The sequence below is a fragment of the Erithacus rubecula genome (assembly GCF_903797595.1).
Source record: "Erithacus rubecula genome assembly, chromosome: Z".
Classification (NCBI taxonomy): domain Eukaryota; kingdom Metazoa; phylum Chordata; class Aves; order Passeriformes; family Muscicapidae; genus Erithacus; species Erithacus rubecula.
In genome coordinates, this window is record NC_136661.1 from 21,181,108 (window position 1) to 21,205,578 (window position 24,471).

The window sequence follows — 24,471 nt, forward strand, 5'->3', positions numbered from 1 at the left end:
ACTTTTTTTCAAGTTGAGTTTTTCCCACATTATTAGCAAAACAAATACATCCTTCTTCTTTTTAATGGAAAAAGAGTATCTGCCTGGATCTTCACTGTTCCTTAGATACAGAAAAACATCCAAATGAGAAAGAATTAAAACACTAGAATACAGGTGGACCCTTTAAACTGTCTTAGATACAAATGTTTTCTGTCCATGTAATATGTTGAGGTCTTTCCATATAAAAATTCAAAACTCTTCTGGCATCTAATGCAGAGAAGAATTTCAGAATTTGGCAAAAGAAGGAAGATCATTCATTTACAAAGAAAAAGTCTCAAGGTTCTCAGGACAACCCCATTTGTTTAGACTATACAAACATTGCCTGTGATCCATCAGCACATAATTCACTGGTCCTTAGCAAAGCAAATACAACTTTAACAGAGGCTGCCATTTCTCCAGAATGAGACAAGATACCCCAGCACAACACCAGGAACTTCCATCAGAGCTGTAAGACCAGACAGGCCATAGAGGTGACATATAAATAATTTGAGAATAAAAGAGACAAGAAAATGAGTTTGAAATACCTCAGAGAAGTTATAAGTAATTGCATATTTAATGACAATAATGAGAAATCAGGAACTGTAAGTTAAAATGACTATGTAGAATTAATTTCCAGTTGTCCATAAGAAGTCAAGATTAGTTTCATTTTAAAAAGTCTTCAAATCTCCTATCTGTAAGACATCACTTCATTGCCTTTTTTGGCAATAAGACATTTTAGCATAAGACATTCAAGTGTTCTCATGATTAGTTTGGGTTTGAGGTTTTGGCAGGTTTGTTGTTTGGTAGTTTTAACTACAATTTTCATTTTAAATGAAGTATTATTTTAAATTAGGCTGATTAGAAGATCTTCAGAAGTTGCTTTAATCCTCAAACCATGATTCTGAGATTCCTTTCTTCAACTCCTTGTGTAGTTAGCAACCATCTCAGCCTGCCTTTCATTTACACTTTCTCCTACTGTGATACTTCGTCAAAACTTGAGTCTTTTTCTATTCCCCTTCCTTTATAATACTCAATCCCTCCAAAATCAGATTTGAATGTTGTGTACTTTCAGCTTCTTTTCTTCCTTCAGTGGTGATCATCTCCTGCAGAAAAGTTCTGTTCTCTCATACAGTGCAAGTTCCCAAGGACTGCCTTGGCACACCCGTTCTCAGGTGGTGCACCTGGTAACACAGATATGTGCAGGGAACTTCAGAGCCTGCCATCCCCTTTCATTTCAGATGCCTCACAAGCATCTCAGATGTAATTCAGAAACAAATTCTTCAGAATTCTTTACCATCCTTAACCATTCTTTATTTCTGCTGGCATGGAATGACTTTTTAAAAGCCTTGTTTCCTTCTTTTTAGGGCTCACTGTCCTGTCAAAAACCTCAAAAATTGGCCACACTAAGAGCATATTCAAACTTTTTTATCATTTTGCCTTTCTACTGTAAAGGAAGAAGAAGCACTTGTATACTCTTGTTCCTTATAAAACACATTAAAAGAAGTATGAGTCCTAAATCAGCTGTAATATCTACAGGTCAGTTGAAAAATCCAAGTCCTCTGAACTGCTGCTTCCACTGCAGACAGTTGGCCATATTCCCATACATGAGTTATGTGCCCTGCCAAAAATGCCCACACAGCCTACAGTATATATTTAATATACCCTTAATGTTTTCTTAATGTCCCCACACTGAGCATGTCTTTGCTGTTGCCTTGCTGCTACTAGATCTAATGAAAAAAAATTCTACTAAAAGTAAGTCTTTTATAAGAAGCCACCTATATATTAGTTCCAAATTTGTCAGTCACTCCCCGAGAGCCCTTAATTCTGGAGCATACACTGAGATCTTTCATGTCTTCTTTCACATAAGATCTTTTAAGTATTTTTTTCTTTATGGAAATAGGAAATATTTCCTATTTTTATTTTTAAGTGGACATCATATTGCAAACATATTTCATAATACTATGTGCAAAATTTCAGCTTAGCATGGTTTCTGACTGAATCACCACCAAGCAAAAACATCAGGACTAATTTGTAAACTATGTATGTTTTATATTTTCCTTCAGACCAGTGAGAGTCAAGAAGCAGAGATCACTGAAGGACCTTAGGGACATAACTTCACTGGAACGAAAGGACGTTTAGGACATTGGGAAGAATTTCTTCACAGGAGGGGTGATTAGACACTGGAATGGGCTGCCCAGGGAGGTGGTAGAGTCACTGTCCTTGGAGGTGTTAAGGAAGGACTGGACATGCCACGCAGTGCCATGGTCTGATTCACCACAGTGGTGTTGGGTCCCAGGCTGGCATCAATCCCAGAGACCTTTTTCAATTGATTCTGTGGCTGGACATGCCCCAGCCATGGCACTCACAGCCCAGAGAGCCAAATGTGTCCTGGGTTGCATCCAGAGCCCCGTGGGCAGCAGGGCAGGGAGGGGATTCTGCCCCTCTGCTCTGCTCTGCTGAGACCCCCTGGAGCACTGCACCAGAGCTGGGGTCCCAGTAATAAAAGGACATGGACCTGCTGGAGCAAGTCCAGAGGAAGCAACAAAGAGGATCAGGGGGCTGGAGCACCAATCCTATCAGGACAGGATGACAGAGTTGGGTTTGCTCAGACAAGAAAAGAGAAGGCTCTGGGGAGACCAAAAGCAACTTCAAGTACTAAAAGGAGGCTTGTAAAAAAGATGGAAAACTATTTTTACACAAGCAGATAGTGATAGCACAAGGGGGAACAGTTTAAAGGAGGAGAATTTTAAGATCAATATTAGGAATGAATCCTTTACTGTGAAAATTTGAGGCACTGGCACAGGTTGCTCAGAGAAGTTGTGGATGTCACATCCCTAGAAATGTTCAAGATCTGACTGGACAAGGATCTGAGCAACCTGGTCTAGCAGGTGGCATCCCAGACCTTGGCTGGAAGAGGGGCGAGTTTGGAATTAGATGACCTCTGAAGTCTCTTCCAACCCAAACAATTCTGTGATACTGTGACTAACTCTTCCCATTTTAGCCAGAAGGAGATAAAAAGGAAAAAAAAAGCATAGAAACCCAAATAATTCACCTTCAGGTAAAATTGTCTTTAAATTGGCAATATGGCAAAAATATACAGACTACTTCCATATACTCTCTCCCCTTCTGCTACTGACCCTCGAACAACATACCATATAACAGTCAACTCAGTGTACATTATGTAATTATGACTCTGGAGTTTTTTCCTAGAATTTTTCTGGGTTTTTTCTGGGTTTTTTGTACCATTTAATGATTTCCTCTTCCTCAGACACAATGAAAAAATAAATGAAATTGCATTACAGAAGTTCTACTTTCACTTCCTAAGTTCTTTGAGCTCAGTCTACTGTTTGTGTTGAAACAAGTAAAGAAAATTTACCCCTGCATCAATCAGATAATGTCCAAGGCACTTATTTTGTTCAAAAATGCCCTCTTCCTAAAAGTATCTCCTCAGAAGTAAAAATGTGGGACATGAAACAGTAACACTGTTTTATGCTCTATGTGCACCACTTGGCAGAAGTACATTATTTCTCTGCTAAAAGGCAGAATCAAGGTATTTTTGAAGACTGGTGAAAACAAAAGAAAAAATTCCCTGAATTAGTCTTTTTTTTCCACCTGAAAACAAACTGTATTTAATAAAAGTTTGTTCTTTAGAAAAAACTAGCCATAGAGATTTTTTTAAAAATATACTTCTAGCATATACTGTTGTTTGCTCATTACATCAAGTTTTAACACATTGAATGATAAGCACTCCCACCAACATTTATGACTTCTCTTTCACAAATTCCTTTTCAATTCAAATATCCATGAAGAAGGCTTCGCATACACATGTTTAAATTTAACTTTTTAAATTATGGATTCCACATCTGCAGAACAGATTTTGCAAAAGTGATTTTGTAAAGTTCTTATATTTGCCAAGAGCAATTCAAAGCAACTTAGAAAACGAGGGGAATGTTCTTTTGGAAAGGTAATGTGGATATTTTCGTGACCACTGAGAAGTTCAATGACACATAATAAACAAATAATTTAATTACTGAGGTTCAAGGGGAGGTTTTGGCAGGTTTTCCCCCAAAAAATGCTTTTTCTCTCCTTTTCCCCTTTTTTCTCATGTTCTTATGATGTTATTACTAAGTTAAAATTTCTAATAGAATTAATTATTGGCAATGCTGCTGCATTACACAAATTATTATAGTTATGTAGCCGCATTTCCCAGACTGCAAGTACAGAAAATTTCTGTCATGAGTCAGCTACACACTGCCCTAATACAATCTGTTGAAATTCAAGAAGTGAAGCAATGCTAACTTCAAAAGCCAGACCTGCCAAATTCTACTAAGCTTTTTCGTCTGTCCTACCTCCTCTGTTTCTGCTGGACTGGAAAACTCTATTGCACAACGTTGAATGTTATTGGCATTTAATATGTTAAGTCTACTCTGAATAATTAAGTCTACTCTTATTACTTGAAATACAAAAGCAAAGAGTACGTTATTATTAAAAGCACAGATCAGGCTTAATATTGTACATCTAATAACCAAATTACAGTGCTCACCTTTGCAAGTATTATAGTGAATACCTATGTAATACAAGGTTGCAAAGCTGTAACACACTTCAAAATCATCATACAAATATGGTGGCAATGGAATTGATCATACCAGTACAAGATGACACCAAGTCATCAGTGATAGAAAATACATTTTTAAAGAGTTATATTAAGACTCTTTATAAAAGAAAAACAAAAACAACTCATCTTACAGTAAGGGTTTTTAAAAATCTCTTTTATGAATAGAACAAACATTTGTACATGGAAATGAAATTAAGGAATTTATTAATATGGTGGAAAATTGCCTAAAGCAGAATATGTAAAGAGGTTAGTTAAGAACCAGCTGCAAAGTTCTGTTATGATGTACTTCATGTATATGGAGGTACAATATGGAGGTCCAATATATGGTATATATGTCAGCAAGAAAACTTTCATTATTGTGTTCTTTCTGCTTTGTTTCAGCACAAATAAATTACAGTCTTCTTCTGTCAAGCACGAGACACAGGAAGATTGAGTCACCTGCTAAACAATAAAAAAATTGTACACACAAACAGGTGGAAAAATCCAGAGAAACTTTCCACATTTGTTTGAAAAAAAAAAACTTCTAAATAAGCTACCTACTTCCAGCATTGTAACAGAATGAAAATAATTCAAACCAGAATACAAGAAAATCCACATCCAATATATGTAAAATCATAACTACACAAAAACATAGACACAACTAAGTAATTTATAATGATTCCACTTTTCTGACACTTAAATAAACCCTAGAGGTAAAAAGCCAAAGAGAAACATTTAACAGAGTGAAAAAAAAAAAAAAAAAAAAAAAAAAAAGTACATGATATACAGCAAATCAGCTAAGAAACTACAAAACCATGTTTTTCCAATTAATTTTCAAATTAAACTCAGACTTTTTTTGACATTTTATGTACATACCATAATTTGTATGTACAAAGTACATCACTGAATCTTAATTACTGGGGTGGAGTAGATTAAAACCTAATAATAATGAATGAGAACTGCTCCCATTCTCCAGTGTGAAGGAACAAAAAAGCAACAGTCTCAAAGCTGAAATGACACATAAGTATGTCTGAGAGAGCATGGAGAGTAAGTGTTCTGATGGCCAACATATGCAACATCCAAGTAAAACTAAATTAGAAAAGAGAGAAGAACTGGAAGAATATCAGCTCAGCTAAGAAATCAGAACCAATGGAGTGCTGTGCAGCACGTTCATGGGAGGAAACAGCAGCAGGAAATACGAGTGAGTTGTGACAGACAATCACTTCTGACTGAGAACACACTCACTGACACAAAGGGTTACCCACCAATATGCCTATGTGACCCTTCAGAGGTTCTACTGTGAAGACACAGTAGAATACCTATTGACAGAACCTCTAACTTAGGGCATAAAGAGTCTGTTTTTAATGAAATCAAAGATCACAAGCTTTCCAGACTGAGTAATTTGTGCTTTTTTCCAGATTAAACCACTAGATCTGGCTAACAATACAGAAAGGCACTCTTAAGCTTAAAAATTTAAGAGTAAAAACAAATTTCCTAGATACAAGTAATCAAATAATATAATACAAGTCTTTTACATTTCTTTAATCAGATCCTGTACATAAAATGGTACTATATTTGTAAACGGACTGCATAACTACTTCAGCTGTTCCCTTCTTCATACCTCTCCAAAGTGATGGAAAATACATCCTTTGGAATTTTGCACAATTTTTTACATACTTGGTTCAAAACCCAAAGATTCCCTTAAAGTATCTATAGATCAGTTCATCAAAATTACCAGCTCCAAAATTCTGTTAATTTTAAAGATTATAGCAGACATATTTGCACATCACATGGGCAGAAAGGAGTGACAAAGTACTACACAGTCAAAACCCAATTCTACATTTTAAATTTTGACATTTATGAACTATCAACATCTGTTTAGTCAAAGCTCAAGAAAGAGCATCAAGTCACAGAAACAGAAATATTTCAGAATGGATTATAAAAGAAATTCCAAGATTCTGCTCCATACTGTCTTCCCACCTTCTTTGTGAATTTCCCACTGAATTCCCAAAGCAAAATTGAGATAAATACCTTGATATACCCAGTCTCCAAAGATTCTGAATGCTTTAATTCAAAACAGTAAATTTCATCTGGGACCTAGAAGTTTCATAAGACCTTTTCTTTCTAAAAATTTTAAGACAGCCACAATTTGCTTCGAATGTAATTGTTACCTTGGAAGACAGTATAAGATATTAATACACAAATCATATACAGAAAAGTCAAGATCAAAAAGAAAGTCAACGATGGAATTTTTTTCAAAAAAAACAGAGCAACAATCCTACATGTCTATTCCATTAGTTCCAGTGCAGTTACTGATCATCAGTATAATTTTCCTCACATCAAAACAAATACTCTAAACATAAATAAAACAAAAGGTTTTGTGAAACTTTAATAAGCTCAGAAGAAAAAATAAAAAGAGCTTTATGGGGAAGAACATACAAGCAGAAAAAAGACTCAGAAGGAAAATGAAAATGAAAAGCAGATCAATTGTCTAAAACTGAAAAAAAAATTAAGATGACTGCAGGACAGAAAGCAGTACTTGAGGGTATGCAGGCATGCAATACCAGCAAGAATCCCCACTTCTAAGCAAGGAGGATTAATATTGAACATACATGATACATTCAGTGCTGCTTAGAATACAGAAAAAGAGAAGAGATCTAAAAATATTGATTATATTCTTAAGATAGGATAATTGCTAGGAGATGATGTGGGAATGGGATAAAATTCTGCCCCCCCCCCCTCAAACTCATCAAATCAAAGCAACAGCTTCAAGAACCTATACACAAGAATGAAATACATGATAGGGCAATTATGTTATGGAAAGGATATTTTACTGAGAGGAGACTGCACTTGAATACATTCAAATTCTATAGAAGATGATTCAGAGTCAAATAACTGAGGCATTAAAAAGAAACAAACAAAACTCCAAAAAGACCACCTAATTTAAAAACAGTCTAAAAACCAACACACAAGCATGCTCCAGAGGTCTGTTTAAAATCCCAAAAGAGTAAAAGAGGTCTCTTCAGCCTAAGAAAATTGTCTCCAAATTAAAGGCATATACTGTACTGAAAACAAAGGCTGCAGAGCTAACAGGTTAATTAAGAATGATTCATTTAGGGGTTCCAGTCTGTGTTATTGTGATGGGTTCTTTCTAAAATAATTTTTTCTCAAGTTTAACTCATGGATTCAGTCTGTTTGCCTCCCTTCCAACAGCCAATGTGCAAGCAAAACCTGAACATGATCATCATGCCCAAGTTCCTATAAGCCTTTCTCCCTTAATATTTCCTTAAATATTAAACTACTTTCCTTTCATAGTGCCTTGAAACACTGACTATATTTTATAGCACTAGTGATAAATATTTGGGCAGCTAAACTGCACTAAGAGAAAAAAATTCTTGCTGGTTTTGAATTCCTTTTTCACTGAGACTGACAGCTAATTTGCTTTGTTTCTTATTGATGATGTCTTCACATACAAATATGACTGAAGAAAAAGGCTGTTTATCTTTGCATCAACCATTAAGATGGCAATCATGGATGACTGCAACAAAGTGTATAGTTTCTTCAGTTCAAACCAGCAAGGCACCAAAAAGCAAACATTCAGAAAGCAGTGCACTGACCAGGCTAGAACACCACGCGCTGGAGATATTTTCTTCCAATGAATGACAGATTCAGCGATTTAATGAAGGATATTGAGCTTAAAGATAAGGAGTCAATATGTTTTTGACTTAATATTAATTCAAAGTCTTTGTTAGTGCTGTGCTGTTTAAAAAACCTGAGCACTGGTAGCACTTCACATACAAGAAGTCCTTCATTTACTATCCAAGCAACACCTAACTTCAATATTATTACTTCTATACAGAACATTAGATAAATTACAGGTATTATGTGATTCAGCTCTGTTGTGATAGTAAAAGTAGTTGCAATTCTATGACATTTCACAAATGGGGCAAGCAGGCAATGAACTGAGATCTCATCTCCCACTTAGAAAAGATAAAGTGGGATGTAATTAATCTCCCTAGGGGGTACATCTGATTAAGACCAAAGGGGAAGACTTCTGGCAAAGCACATCTTGACAGTTCAAGTTACTGTCACCTGCATGAATTGAAATTACTCAAGAGCAGTCTTGCATGATACTGCAAAAGGAGGAGGGGTTAATCACTAGGAAAACAGGATGCTTTCTAAAGAGCTGATTAGTCATGGCTATAAAATAGCTTAGGCTCACTTAGATCTCAAGTTTTTTTTCACTCCATTAAATAACTTAAATTGGAACTAACACTCAGCTGAACTCTCTGTTACACCAGCGAAAAATCAACTGAAATTAAAACAGTCAAGGACTGAAAAGCTCTCTGAAGCAACACCTCAGCTGACCCTACAGACATAAGTTTTAAATCTTTTGCTGTCATCTTAGATCTCACTCAGACACTTTACTGCAGGTCCATTAGCAACTGCAATGTAACAAAGGTAAATTAACTAAAGGGAGCAAATTGTAAGCCCAGATGCATTTGGATTTTTGAAGTTACAGAATCTATTCTAAACAATGCAAAGTTTGACTCAGCTGCTTGGATTAACCATGCACTTTCGGCTACAGAACATATTAAAAGTAAGTTTTCACTTTGTCTTTCTGTACAAAGTACCAATCTTCATACATTGCAGTATGTATCACAAAAAAAGCTTATGACACCCTTAAAAAGACCAGGACAAGCTGAAGCATATAAGGTAAATGCAAATTTAGGTATTTGTATTTATATTTTCTGGAATATCCACCAAAGTCTAAGACACTTCCCTCATCCTTACAAGAATATAAAAAGGAAAAGAGCATTGCTTCAGGAAAAGCAATGACAGTTCTTAGGCTCAGAACTCCAGATAGTCATGATAGAGTCTCACATCTGTCTGGATAACCACAGAGAATATTTTTCCATGTATCATCATCATGGTCTGCTCATACCACAATACTTATGCTACTGAGGAAGCCCATGTATTCTTTTCTTACTTTTGTGTGAAGTTGAAGGTTTAAAGCAATAATTAGTAGACAAAAGAGTAATAAAATTTACAATTGCCAAGGATAAACACTAAGGGACTTATGCTCCCTAATGAATTATATTCTTCACATGGGGGAAATGGTGGGGATTTTGCTGAGTTTAAAATGTGTAGAATTAAAAACAGTAAAGGCAGGACAAAAATAACTAAGACAATATCTATAATAATCTGATTTTCCTTCCAAATAAAAAAACCAGCAGAGAAGTGACATGTTTCATAGCCTAATTTGATAAAAATATCAAATAGCTCTAGAGAATGAACATGTTACTTGTAGCCCTCTAGTTTTCTGTTTGCTTGAAGCCCTGCAATTCCTAATTGTTCAGAAATTCACCTTTTAGTTCACTACACAGCCTACTGCTACCTGAGCAATCTGATCTGAGCTGGCTTTGCACTAAGCAGGGAATTGAAACAGATGACCTATAGCTGTCCTCTTCAACCTAAACTATTCTGTGACTACAGACAACTCAAAAGGGTACTCTACCGTGCATTTAGAACATATCATATTCAAATTCTCCTGGCAGGGACCTACACTTCTTATATCTAAAATTCCATGAACCATGAAAAATCTGCTCAAAAGCTAGTAAAAATAGAACTATTTCCAAAGTAATAACAAAGACATACAATAGTCACCAGCATCTCCAACTTTAAAAGCTACAAGGAGACAGAAAAATCTGAGACTGACAGAGACTAGAAAATCTGCAGAAGTTCCTGCTTCAATTTACATCTATTGTCCTAAATGCTGTAAAGACTTGTTGTCTCCACTTCCTAACTGCATGCATGAGCAGTTAAAAGTACCCACCGACATACCACAGCAATCAAATTTTAACTTGCAGCTGAGAGCACTCCTACAGAGGTCAATCAAGTAGCAGGAAAAATCTCAAATTATTTTGTTTGTTTTTCCCTAGCTAGAATTCATGGATACTTCTTCAATAATTCAGCTGTTCTTTGAGTAAGTGCAAATACCCAGCTCTACCCTTTCTTTTCATCTAACGCATCAGCAAAATTTTTACTTCTTACTTTCTTAGAAACACAGACCTGAATCACAGAATATCTCAGATTGTAAGGGACCCCATCAGGATCATTGTTTCCCTCAGATCTACATAAAAGTAAACCAGCTGACTAAAAGCCTCATTCAGATGCTCCTTGAACACTGCCAGGCTTGATGGTGGGACCAATTCCCTGGGGAATCTTTTACAAGGACCAACCACGTTCTCAGTGAAGAACCTTTCCCCAGTGTCCAGGCTGAGCTCCCACTGATGCAGCTTCATTCCATCTCCTCATGTCCTACCACTGGTGACCAGAGAGATGAGATTAGCACCTTCCATCTGCTGCCCCCCAAGTGGAAGGTGAACACTCCTGTCCTAGAGGCTGAACAAGCTCAGGGACTTCAGCAGCTCCTCCTAAGTCTTGCTCTCAAGACCTTTCTTCGTTTTGGTCCCGCTTCTCCTGATACACTCTAACAATTCGATGTCCTTATCCTTATGCCACCCAAAATTATCCCCAGGACTCCATGTAAGACCCCCACCAGTGCAGAACAATAATTTGGCATATTTTGATCCCACATTTCCTCTGCATTGTAGGAAGTTTCTCTTCTGATTAAAATTTTTAATTTTTAAGACGATCTACCTGAAGCTGTATCCTTTATAAACAAAGTTATGCTGTAAAAATGTCAGTTGAAAAAGCCCTCAAATGTAAACTCTTACCATTGACTGCATATCTTCTTGCAGCAGCTAACATTTGAATCAAGAAAAACTTCAGAAAAAATATTAATGTAAACGCACATAGTTTATAAAGACAAAAATAGCTTTACTAACCCTTTTGTAAACATACAGCTTTCAGCAAGGGCCAGTACAGTCATTATTCAAACTCTTCTTAACCAGGCCTGCTCATTTGCTGTACTCTCTTAATCTGCTCTGTACTGTGGATGTATCTATAAACAGATAAGTTAGTCTAGGAGAAGCCATCCTCATGGACCTGTAATGGACTTCACACCTTCAGACATGTCAAGACAAAAAGCAAACTACTATGCCAGTGCAGTGCAAATTACTACACATCTGTGAGATAACCAACTTTTTGATGAAGGCACTCTTGTATTGCAAACAAGTCCCAGAGAAAATTCTTCCAAAGACTTAAAATTATGACTTATCAGTAGATTTTAATGAGTGACAGAACTTTAACCTGACAAAACCACAATGATCCCTCTTCCTGCAAAATACCATGGTTCTTAACCAAAGGATGAGAATTCTGCTTTTCCAGAGGCAGAAGAAAGAAAAAAAACTCACTAGAACTTAATGTAATTGATACACATAATTCCTAAGCTTCACTGTTGCAAACAGCTGAATTGCTATGGCTGACATAAAAAATAAAACATCAACTTTGAGAGGATAAATAAAGTGGATATAAAAATCTCCCTAAGTAATTTGATCTTCACAAATTCCAATTCTGCTTTATTTTTACCTCAAAACTCTTGAGAACAAGTTTTTAGATAATCTGCATGGCATTTCAATGTAAGTATTTAAGCAGTAACAGATTACATAAAATATGTCTAAATCAGGTTTGTGTGGAAGCAAAAAATGTTATATTTACATAGGTGAACACTGAGATGAAGAATTAAATCCTCTAGCTGACAGAATAATTAAAAAGCACTGTAATAAAATTACTTTATTTTGGGAACAGGTACCAGACTATTAGCTTCTTACTCTTGGTGGTCAATTGCATGCATGCACACAAACATCAGGTTTCTCTGAAACTGTACCATTTTGTTACTTTCTGCACCTCTAGCTTTCCCCTTGTCTGAACTTTGTGAATCTTGCACTAGTTACATACATTTGATATTTAGTTCTAAATTTTAAGTATTATGTGTAACAGACTGGAAGTGCCTTATTTAAGTTAATTTCCAATTCACAAATAGTCATTACAAAGAATAATATTTGCTAGCTCCACTACCTTAAAGTCTAGCTACATTATGGCACTAAAAGTTCATGGAATACATTTAAATTATATTCCATATAGTGATATACTTTTCCAAAAAAAGTGGATGACTCTTCCACATCTCTACACCTGCAGAAACTTTGCAGTATTTTCTACTTTTCTAACACCATAAACTCTTGAAACTGGTAGACTTCCCTGAGTACTACAGCTTTCACTTTTAAGTACCATGAGCCTGAATTATTACGCAAGTTCCAACTAGAGGCTCAGAAACAAGAAAAAGAAGTAACTCACCAGTTAAATATTTTATTTATTTGCATTTTGAATAAATGTATGTTACTATATATCTACTTGAAGATCTGCAAGTCCAATAAGTTGCCATCTGTTTGTTTCATTGCTAAGTCCTTCAACCTGATGATGACGCTCCTCAAATCAAGCCAGTGTCTAATACAGCAGATGAGGAATGTTCACAATATTCATTCCATCAATCCTGTCATAAGAAGGTCTGAAAAAAAACCAGTGTGCAAGTGGAATAGCTAATTTAAAACTACATTGACTGTTCCCCAAAATATCCAAATCTGTGAAACTAAATTATAATGCCATATTTTTTCATATACAAAAGCCTATTAATGTCATCTAGATCCTTCTAAATGGTTGTTTGGCTCAAACATAAGCCATTTTAGAGTTACTCAATGGCCAATCTTCATGTAAATAAATGCGAGCTATGTAAAATATAAGATATTTCCTTCATTTACTTGAAAAAGTTTTTAGAGCAAACAAGTCACGGCCATGGACTCTGGTCCTCTGAGGCAGTCTCAGTGTGTGAAATAACTGGAAACATACATACCATTTAAATGGCAATTTTGATTTAGTGGTCCAAGAAGTCAACTATATTACGTATTTTTCACAGGCACAACACTAACTCAGTGCTCTTGGAAGACTAACAAAAAACTTCCATAGGAAAAGCAGTTCAGGCTGTGAGTAAACAGATGCTGGAATGACACAGCACTTATAAATAAGTGTATTTAAAAATTATTCAGAAAAAAATCCAGAATTTTATAACTTGGATGAAATAAAGTAGGATTTTTTTCCTAAAAAATTACATCAGAACAAGAGTTCTAAAGCTAAACTTTATCTCACATCAAATCTGCTGTAAGTCAAATAATTTGCTAGCTTTTATACTAAACACGCTGATAGAATAATTAATTTTTAAAGCCTAAGTGTGTACCACCAAAAAATGGAAGACACCTTTTTTCACCTCTGAGACTTTTCAGTACCTGATATTCTGCTATCCATTTAATTCACTGTGAATCACACAACAGAAGAAAACTACAAATGAGCGTAAGTAATTTATTTATTTTGAAAGGAGGACTGTATATGGTCTAGTAAGTTTATGATGACAAGAGAAGATCTGCATCTTATCTCACCAAAAGTTCAACTTCAGGAGACTGAAATGTTTGCCAGTATGTTCTAAATCATACAGACACCAGTGAATGCAGATCTTAATTGCAGAGATTAGCTGACCAGAAGTTTCCACTGCCATTAATGAGCTAAACTGAAGAATACCAATCAGATGTTTTCTGTCCTAGAAAACTGATGATTTCACAAATCACACGTCTGGAAAGATTTCAAGGAGAAAAAACATTTATGAAACCAAATTAATCCCTTTCAAGAGAACTGCATTTAAAATAATGCTTTATTAGAAAGTATTCAAATGACAATATTAGCTTAAAAATTTAACATTATTGTCACAAATCAACTGCAAAATTATCTACTCTGGAATGACTCAGAGACAGAAGTGGGGTGGGAGATGAGCTAAAAAGTCTATGAGGAATTGATTGATAAAACTGTGAAAGCAGACCAATTTTGGAGAAAAAACAGTCAACTAAAACAGGAACAAAGCCTTGTGATTAATGTGCTATTGTAACAACTACTGGATCCATATCCTACCTGCAGCTCCACATGGATAGTTCTGCCATCCTCAGAAGGAATATGTATGGACTCCTTCCTATTCTCAAAAATTAAGCACCTTCAAGAGACACTCACAGCTCAATACCAAGCCTTTATCTATAAAAAGGTAAAACATATGAACAGCTTGATCACAGTTTTTATCACTGAGAATCCCCAGCCTATTCCAATCTCAGGCTGATTAAATGGTGTTTTTTGTGTTCACTGGTTTGTCTGATGATTGAAAGAAATTTCCTCCACAATTTCTGTCTGAAAGCTAAAACTTTCAAAGAATTTACTGCATTTCTTCCTTAATAATCTATTCCATAGTCACATAATATATCTGTTTACAAATAAATATTTTTGGCTTCCTACACAAACCTTGCTAACTTTTAATTACTCTGTCAACTAAGCCTTGAACAATTTAAACACCTTTCAAATGTTGGGCATTTAATCTCTGTTTCCTTTTTTTTTTTTACTATTGCTAAGTCACTTAATATCTTATTAAATAAACAGAAATGTATTCAGCTTCCTGAATATTCTTGAACTAGCTGAAGTTTCAGGATACATCTCTAACATTTTCCCTTTTCAATGACTTTCACCATTCTTTTCAGACTGCTGTCATTGGAACTAGACACAAAACTCAACGGGTATTGCTGAAACTTAACATCATCTCCTTTACCAATGCCATTAGTAAAAGTTTATTCTCTGTGTGGGCACTCATTTTTAAAATACGTGTATCTGCTTTTCCACAGCTTCATACTAAGAGCATATATACAATTAATCCTATGTACTTTCAGGGAAATACTCTTCTTTTTGTATGATTTCCCATGCCATTGTTTTCACGTTGCTCACAAACCAACCTGCTCTCAGAATCAGCAGCTAATACTTACTGCTTAGGTTTTACTAGAAATACATTTACACTTTCTCTGATAAAATCTGCTTTAACTAAAATAATTTATTGAAATATAGAAATTTTGAGGCTCAGTCTCTTGAAATTCCATTAGAAACATGTTGTTTTGATTACTTCAGATTATCAGTTTTAAGATCTCTTCTTGTTAGCTAGCCCAGCTGATAGATGACAAACATCTAACATGTATTTACAAGATTAAGCCTTGAGAAGTCAGAAACAAAACTTACTGGAATTAACAGAAAAAATTTCAACATATTTAGGAATGTAATTTACTGCTGGATACTATACAAAAATTGATAAAATATTTTATTAAATAAACAAGAGAAACTTCTTTCAAAAAACCCATACATGATTTCCATGATATTCTATCTCACTTGTGAAATGGGATTTATCAGCCTTAAATAGAATTTCTTAAATTGAAAATTTTTCCAGGCTTATCATCTCCCAGTGAAACCAGGCACCTTTGAAACCACTGCGAGCTGAGAAATTCAACTTCAGGCTGTTCCAATTCATTCCATGAAAAATGAAAATCACCCAACATACATCTCTAAACAAGAAACTTAGCAGTGGGATTTTAACTAAAACATATATTTATATAACATGAGGACCCTGATAAGAGGAACAACTTAAAATTTCATTACTCAAACAATGAAATTACCTGCAATTCTAAATGTCAAAAATCACAAAGCAAATATTTTCAGAGAGTTTTGATGTATAAGATATTAAGTACCATTAGTCATTACTGTGTAGCTTTAATACAGAATCAGATTTGAACATTAATCATTGCAATTTAATTTTATTTTCTTAGATAGAATGTATATTTTATCTTTGTAAGGAAATGTGCCAAAATAAATCCTTGCCTATCCTACTTCACTTCCTTATTATCAAACAAAAACATTTTCGTTTAATTTACTAAGTCTATTGTACTTCCCACTAGTACTAAAATAATCAAAGAATTTTGGTCATTTGAATAAGATGCATATCTCATGAGAAAATTGTCCTTTAAACTGAGTTATATGTTAAAATTATGAGTGAAAACTTGGGAAGAAAGGATTCCATCTTCATACAATAAGAGACATAATATATTTTTCACGGGAGAAGACACAAGAAGAAATTGCCAGTGCAAGATACTTGTGGAACAATGGAAGTATTTGCCCAACAATCTGTATATGACCCTAAACAATCGGAAATTTCCTATCAATTTCACAAATGGTAAATTTATGTCTTCATTTCCATCTGATACTAAGCTGAGTTGAAAGAAATAATAAAACTTCCAGTTTCTCATCACTTCTATTCTGCCAGAAGTTACCCCACAGATTTGCTAACAGAACAGCACCAAAAGTATTCTCTTTTCTCAGCCCAGGTGAGCCAGGACCAGAGAAGATGTAAGAGAAAAGCTCTTCTGGTCTGAGTGAAGGGGTTAGCAAGCAGGTTGTAGGTAAAGCTTATCCCTATAACCCACGGAGAGCACAACAGAGGTGAGAAGTTAACTACTATGTGTTCTGGGATAAAGGAAGCAAATACATGCACCAAATCTTCTGCTTTCCCATCCTAAGCTAAGAACATTGAAATTGCCTAGCAAAAGCCTTTTAAAAGACTGTCCCTTCTTGCTCTACTCACTGCACAGTTCTAAAACAAGAGCAAACTCTTCTGAAAGTACTGAGCAATTGTGAATACTTAAATTCTGTGCTTGCCAGACAAATCAATCGATTTTTACTTTGATCAAAAATACTTTCAAGGTTCTTGCTCTAGTAAAAAATTTCATCTTGGTAAAACTATAATAAATCAGTTGACAGGACTGCATTCCTCTATGTTCTAAATTAATTCTGAAAATTTTCCTAAATTGTAATATTGTACTGGGAATAAATGTATCTCATAAAAATTTTAAAGAAATATTTTCAAATTTCATAATTTCATTTTCATATGGAATATGGTACAGTAAGTGAATATATATGTGTATATACACCTGTCAGTGTATGTGCTTGAAATTTGGCAAGAGTTACTTCTTTTCCTAAGATGGAAGTCCAAGTTATACTATTCCTCTGACAAATTCAATTGTTTCACCACTATGTTATCTGCACTCCCTACCTATAAAGTAGTATGATGTAATTAGATATGATTCAGAGTGATCTTTTTAGTGAGTAGGTGCTTTGGACCCCAGAACAGTTCTTATGCTCTATAGCATGTAGGTTGTTTTAGGAAGTAAATCTTGAAAGTGCAAGCAAAACAACACTGCAATTAAACATGTTTAAATGATTCCCCAGATGAAGGTAAAAACATCAGTAATTATTTTCAAGTATGCTTTTTCCAACTAGCCTTCAAATCTGTGAAGACAAATGCGGTGTGGAAGTTTAGGTTGTAACAAAAGTTCATACAAAAATCTTGCTAGTAGCCCTGTCATTGCTATCTTACTATTTTCAGCAGTTTTCAAAGCTGCAGATGGATCAGTGTTAACTGAATTTATTACATATAGAATGCTTCAAACATTGAAGGCATTAAGACTATTAATATTTATTCAAAAGCCTTCTTCAGTGTTGTAGTTTGGTGCTTTTAAACAAAACAAGGACAGTCTATGCAATGAGCTTTATCACTGTATTTCTCCAAATGCATTATTCTGCAAAACACAAGGCAATATAACTACACTTATACTAAACCACACAAGTCCAAATTCAGCTCTCACCTATGTTTTCATACACACAGTTTTCCGATATGTAAAAGCATTAAAGAAAAGTAAAATTACAGCTTAAGTTCTCCAGTTGTCAACAATGTTGTTCCTAGCCTTGGCAGAGTTCAACAAACTCCAGGGTTGTATTCACTTCAAGTGTAATCAGCTTAGGCTGAACTGCTGTAAACCTGGAGTGAGCAGACAGTATGTAACCTGAAGCTTAGAGTCTATAAATCTAGGAGAAATGCCACATAATCTCATCTTCACAGCCAGTGGAGCACAGTGCACAGCCAAGCAGACTGGAGATACCAAATCTTGTGCTCTCCTGAGAAAATATTACTGTGGAAAAGAAAATCTAAGGAGCAAGTGTGTGGTCTATAGCAGATGACTTGGCTCTTAAGGTTATGGGGAACAGACTTTAATTCGAGAAAAACAGAATCATCCGGGCTGAAGGGAGCTTGTCAGCTCAAGACAAGCTGAAGAGCACAGTGGGAATAACTGATTGTTCCATGGGCAATGAAACTGACTGCTGGCCACTCAGCAGTGCTATTCCAGACCTGCTTAAACCTCTTTTCTGTCAAATTAACAGGATTTATGCAGTTCTTAGCCTAACAAAATGCTAGAAAAGAGTTATCATGACAGAGAAGTCATACCCTGACAGCTGCCACCTAAAGAGACTGAAACAAGGCAGCTAATAGGAAGATGAGACAGCAAGCATTCTAGATACAAACCTAGTTAATAGGATGGAAATAGTCAACATATGAAAACTAAAAGGTAAACAGAGACAAAAGTTGTTGTGAAACAGCAGTGTTCATCAAGATATATGTCCCAAGCAGTGGGAAAGATATCCTAAAGGACAGAAAAATCCTGAACAGTAATGGTTGCAGACAGCAGATACATATTATGTAAACTACTCACCCTTCATTGACTGTATTTTGCTGCTTGAAATTACAAGAAAAGACACAGATGGTATTTACTAACCAGCAGTATATAACCAAAACAAAAGTTTGAAAACCATATTCCCTAGAGCAGGCTAACTTAGTATTTGAAACATGAATTTGACAAAAGACTAAGAATTCAATTTTGCCTTAAATGCAAAATTCTGTTCCTGATAATTTGAAGCTTCACTGAAAAAGAGATAGATCTGCACTGAAGCTGTCCCTAAATAACTTATCACAGAAGTCAGTTTGTGATGGCAGATAAATATTCTCTAGGATACCTTTTAGAGAGATGGAACACCATGGAACCTAACTTAGTAGAGGATGAAAGAAGAAAGACTTGTGAGAGGAATGCTCTACAGTAAACCAGCTGCTAGTCAACCATAACCTAAGCAGGAATGACAAATCATAAAGTTCATGACTGCTAAATTTCAAGTTTGGCTGCGATTCTGCTTCTAAAAGGAAAAAAATAGATGAGAGTAGGGACACAGAACACCTGTTGCTGGAACATTTAACACTACTGACCTCTCTTGCTTATTCTTACAGCACTACCTATCACATTTGTGATAAGAAAACATTCAAATACCAAAAACAACATTATCCATTTCCTCTTCCTTCTTTGTTATTAGACAGAAATTAAGTGATATTTTGGAATAATATAAACAAAGATCAGTTTTGTCTTAAAACACAAGGTATTTTTAAAGTTCACTCTGCTCAGGTGTATTTCCAGAGAGTAAAAAACTTTTTAAAGACTTTCTAAATTCCAAAACTTTTTTTTTCCACTTTGAGGCAAGGTACTAACATTGGAATTTCTTTTTTGGATTTGTTGCTATCACCTTTAATGCTGTTCTATACATATATTCAACACAATTCTGATAAAAGGAAAGAACCATGCCTTAATAATTTTATCCTCCAAATAAGCCTAATAATATAGCAAGGGATCTACAAGGAAGACAAAGATAGCATTGATCACACACTGTATCTGAACCTTACCTAGAACAGCAAAAGAACACATGCAATGGAAAGGGACTGATCACTCAGAAATAATTGTGGGATATTTAAACTTCTAGGCAACATATAGCCATAAATTAAAAAAGTTAGCTTGTGCAAGAAAATGTCTCAAGTTAATACCAATACTGATTGTGTATATCCTTTAAAACAGTGAAAAATTGATATAAATTGATTATTTAGTCTCAAATTCATTAAAATTGAAATTATCAGTAATGCAAACTTCAGAATTAACTGCAGTTACAAGGAGAAGATAATTTCATTTGTATGTTTGACTTTTCTTTAAATTTGTTCTAATTACATTAAATGTTGGAAAGTTGAAGGACTGAGAATATCAGAATTCCCATATAAGAGAATCTATGTACAATATTTAATGTAGTTAAAAAATACCCTTAAATAAATGCCTACTCTAGTTACATCTCTTGGCTAGTTTTACTCATTCATACACTTACAGTTAACCACCAGATTGCTGACAGAAATGACTACTTTCTTACTTCCTTCTGCAACTAAAAGCTAATAAACACTTAACAAGCTATAAAAGCCCAAGAAAATTATTATTCGCCTGTAATTTATTTTGTTTAAAATAAGGCTTAAAAAAACCCAAAACAAAACAACAACAACAAATCCCCCCCCAAAAAAACCCAAGAAAATCACCCCAAAAAACCAACTCTGGTCATAAATTTCAAAAAAAAAAAAAAAAAAAAAGAAAGAAACAGTATGGTATTAGTGTTTCCACAAGCCATCATCTGGAATATTTTCAAGGAAAATAAAAAGAAGTAAGCTACTGAGATTTTCATGTATCCACTAACAATTGCATAAATGGACATGAACTTAAACAAGTTAAGAAGAGTTTTCAGACTGTAACTGCTGTGTCTAGGCTCTGGCTCATTTCAGTGTGCAAGCTTCTGTTTCCCTCATATAGGAGTCTGATGGAACTGTGTCATTTTCTTATGTAGTTTTTCCTGAGTTCAACATCGTGTCCTTGAACAGTGATACAAAATGCACTGAGACTCCCTGCTGGTAACCTGTATATCTGCAGTCTGAAGTAATAAATTTACAAATAGCCTAAAAACTGCACATTAGAATATATTATCATCAAAACCTACTTCTAGGATTTTTTAAAACATACAGCATATTTGAATGCCACACATAAGTCACATAGGTATAAGATGAATGCCATGTATAAGTCACATAAGAAATGGATCACATCAAAATATTTTGTTTACAATAGGAATTTTAAGAGCCTTCATTTGAATTACTTTTTAGTTCAGACTACTACTACAGCCTTAGTCACCTGGAATCAAAAGAAACTGTCACATACATATAAAAACTATCCCTAAGTGTATACTTGATTTATAGCAGGTTAACATAAAAAGAAATATGGTTTTTAATACTTGAAAAGCATTTATTTAAAACATTATTTAAAACGTTACTTTCATTTGACACCACAAGGACACTTGCAAATTCTACTTTTTATCTTCTTTATGCATCCTGAAAACTTCTGTTTTAATATGCCACCCAGAAAATGTCATTTTCTTTCCTTACTTTATTTTTAAACTGCGCAGACAGCAACCATTCAACTGAAGAGACAGGGAGTGTAAATGCTACAGGATTCAGATAAAATACAGTCCTCAACTCGCAAATACTCTTCACTTGGTTTATGAATTACTGTTTTCTTTAGAGGAGGTGCAAATGTTATCTAGAGCCATAAAATTAGGGTTTAACAGTACTTTAACATCCCATGTGCTCTCCTCCTTCAGCCTCAGACCCTCCTATTCAGTGTGCCCCAAAGAGCATGACACATATGCTTCAACCATTATTTTCAGCACCTTCCAAACTTCTGGATGATTAACTGAAAACCCTTAAAACTTTTCTTAAAAATATCTTCAAAAATAGCTGATGGTTCTGGCAACCAGGTTTGGAGTACACAGAACCTTCCCACATACAAATATTCATAATATCATCACCCCTTCTCACATTATGAGTTAAGAGTCAACATTTCACATGATGTTAAGAGACAACTATCACTATGCTTTACTGCTCTGTAAGATGTCCAACACAGATTAAAACCAGCAAAAAGAGAAGATGTTCAGCATTCCTTCATAGCATTTAAGAGCATCACTGATCATCTTCCCACATCCATACAGGACAATCCTATGAAGGGTCCCATTTTGGTGTTTAGTGTCAGGTGTATACTTTTCCATACATGCCAGTTGTGACAGTTACTTTTCTCAATGTGAGGATTAAATTGCAACTTGTAGATAAATAGATAGTATCACATTCCCATTTAAGTTTCAGAGCAGTTCATTGTACTGAAGATAATTTATTCTTACATTGATGTCTAGTACAAAGTTCAGAATAAAACCAATAGGAATCTATGGCAAAATTTCCAGAGCTGGTCTTGACTGCATACAAGATCAGTAAGCAGTACACTCTGAAGATAAAATACAAAGAGTAGATGTTTGCATGTTTTCCTTGATATGCAATACTCCAAAGTTTTTAATTTCTCCTCTTGTGGGTATAGATGGCCTTGCTAAATTATGTGAGTGTAATACATCAAGGACTATGAAAGCCAAAGCACATTAGTGTCAGTGTATAATGTCAGGAATGTCAAAGTTGGGTACAGGTAGGTCTCCTGCCCTGTAAATAATGTAAAAACATTATTTCAAGACTGGGAGACTCTCTTTTCATTTTTTATTTAAAACTATAAACATTCATACCCAAAATCTCTATGTACCAGAGCCACATAAAACTAGATTGGGCTTTGTCTTACCATCTTGCTTGAGAGAAAAGACCTTACACAGTTAACCTATTCACATGAAAATCCACAACTCCAGATATAAAACCATTGCAAAAGTATTGTACCTTGAGAATCCACACACCACATTTACAACAGTAGTGCAGCATCTGTCACTGAATAAGACAAAGATATAAGGAATATCTGGCTACATCTGATCATAGATTCATTTAGCTCTGTATTCAGTCTTCAATACAGCAATAATGATACTGACAAAGTCTGATCATTACAGTTCATTCCCTTAATTTCACCTTACTATCCACAGCTGTCATATAGCTGTCATAATGTCTATTGCATTTCTTATCTTCTAAACATAATTTTTTCTTATCTCTTTTTAAACTTGCCTCCATGTTTTCCTGCGATAACATGTTCCAGAATGGAATCTGAGCAGCACCTAATTTTATTTTTCTTTTATTCGTTCTAAACTTAACTATATCCACTTTCAGGAAATACCTCTTACATTTGGAAGAGGTTTTCAAAAACAACTGTTTGTCTTGAACATTTCACAAACTCTGATGACCTACCCTGCTACTTAGACCTCTCCTCCTAGAATAAAGACTGCCAGTCTTTAGGTCTGACATGAAAGTCCACAGTCTCTGAAGTTCAAGTCTTCTTATAATTATATTGTTTTCCTTGCATGCAACATAAACCAAGTTTTTGCATAGACTCTTCAGCAGTTTCATATTTCAGCCAGCATTTCACTAAGTGCAAATCTATTGGCTGTAAAAAAGCTGGCTGTATAAATTAATGAAATACAGTTCTTCAACACCTAAGGGTCAGATATAAATACTGGAATAAATGTAAAAGAATTAGATAGATAGGTACAGTTGTAACATTAAATGACATCCATAAGTCATTCCACACAAAATGTCCAATAAACAGTATTAAATGAAAAATTCTGGTTTCTAGAATGCTTGGTACAAATTGCATTTACTTAACATCCAGAAAACCTGTTTTCTTTAAGGATAATCCAACAAAAGTTTCAATTATATTTTGCTAACACAGACCATTTCTTTCTTTAGATTCAAATTCTCTGCCTTGACACCTAAGTACTCTAATGTTACCCTCCTACACAAAACACTTTTAGAGAACATCATATTAAAGCAATCTCAGAGAAGTTATTCTTTCTCATTCAAAAATTACCACCAAAAAGAATTCAGAAACTCATATGATACTGGTTAAAATAGCTGGTATAATTCCAGCAATTGTTGTCAGTTAGAATCATTAAGGTTGGAAAAAATGCAGAAGATCATCGAGTACAAACATTAACCTAAAACTGCCAGATCCCAGACAAAACCACACTCCTAATAGCTTCCAGGAATGGCAATTCCACCCCTTTCCCTGGGCAGCTTGTTACAATGCCTGACCACCCTTTCAGAGAAGATTTTTTTTCCTAATCTCAAATCTAAACCTATCTTGGTACAACTTGGGGTCCATTTCTTCCTGCCCTATTGTTACCTGGGAGAAGAGATGGACTTACACCTGGCCCCACACTTCTTTCAGGGTGTTATGGGCTGATGTTTAGACTAGCTTTTTTTTTGCTTTTTTTGTGCAGCTGCCGGTTTTTTTTTTAAATGGTTTTATTTAAGCTGGTGTTTTTTGGCTTTTTTTTTTTTGCTGCGCTTT

At 35.0% G+C, this 24,471-nt stretch overlaps 1 protein-coding gene across 1 annotated transcript in view; it reads right to left on the reverse strand.

Moving 5' to 3' along the window:
* WDR70 (WD repeat domain 70) overlaps nt 1–24,471 on the reverse strand; it is a 127,070-nt gene that overhangs the window by 55,400 nt on the left and 47,199 nt on the right. The window lies entirely within an intron of this gene.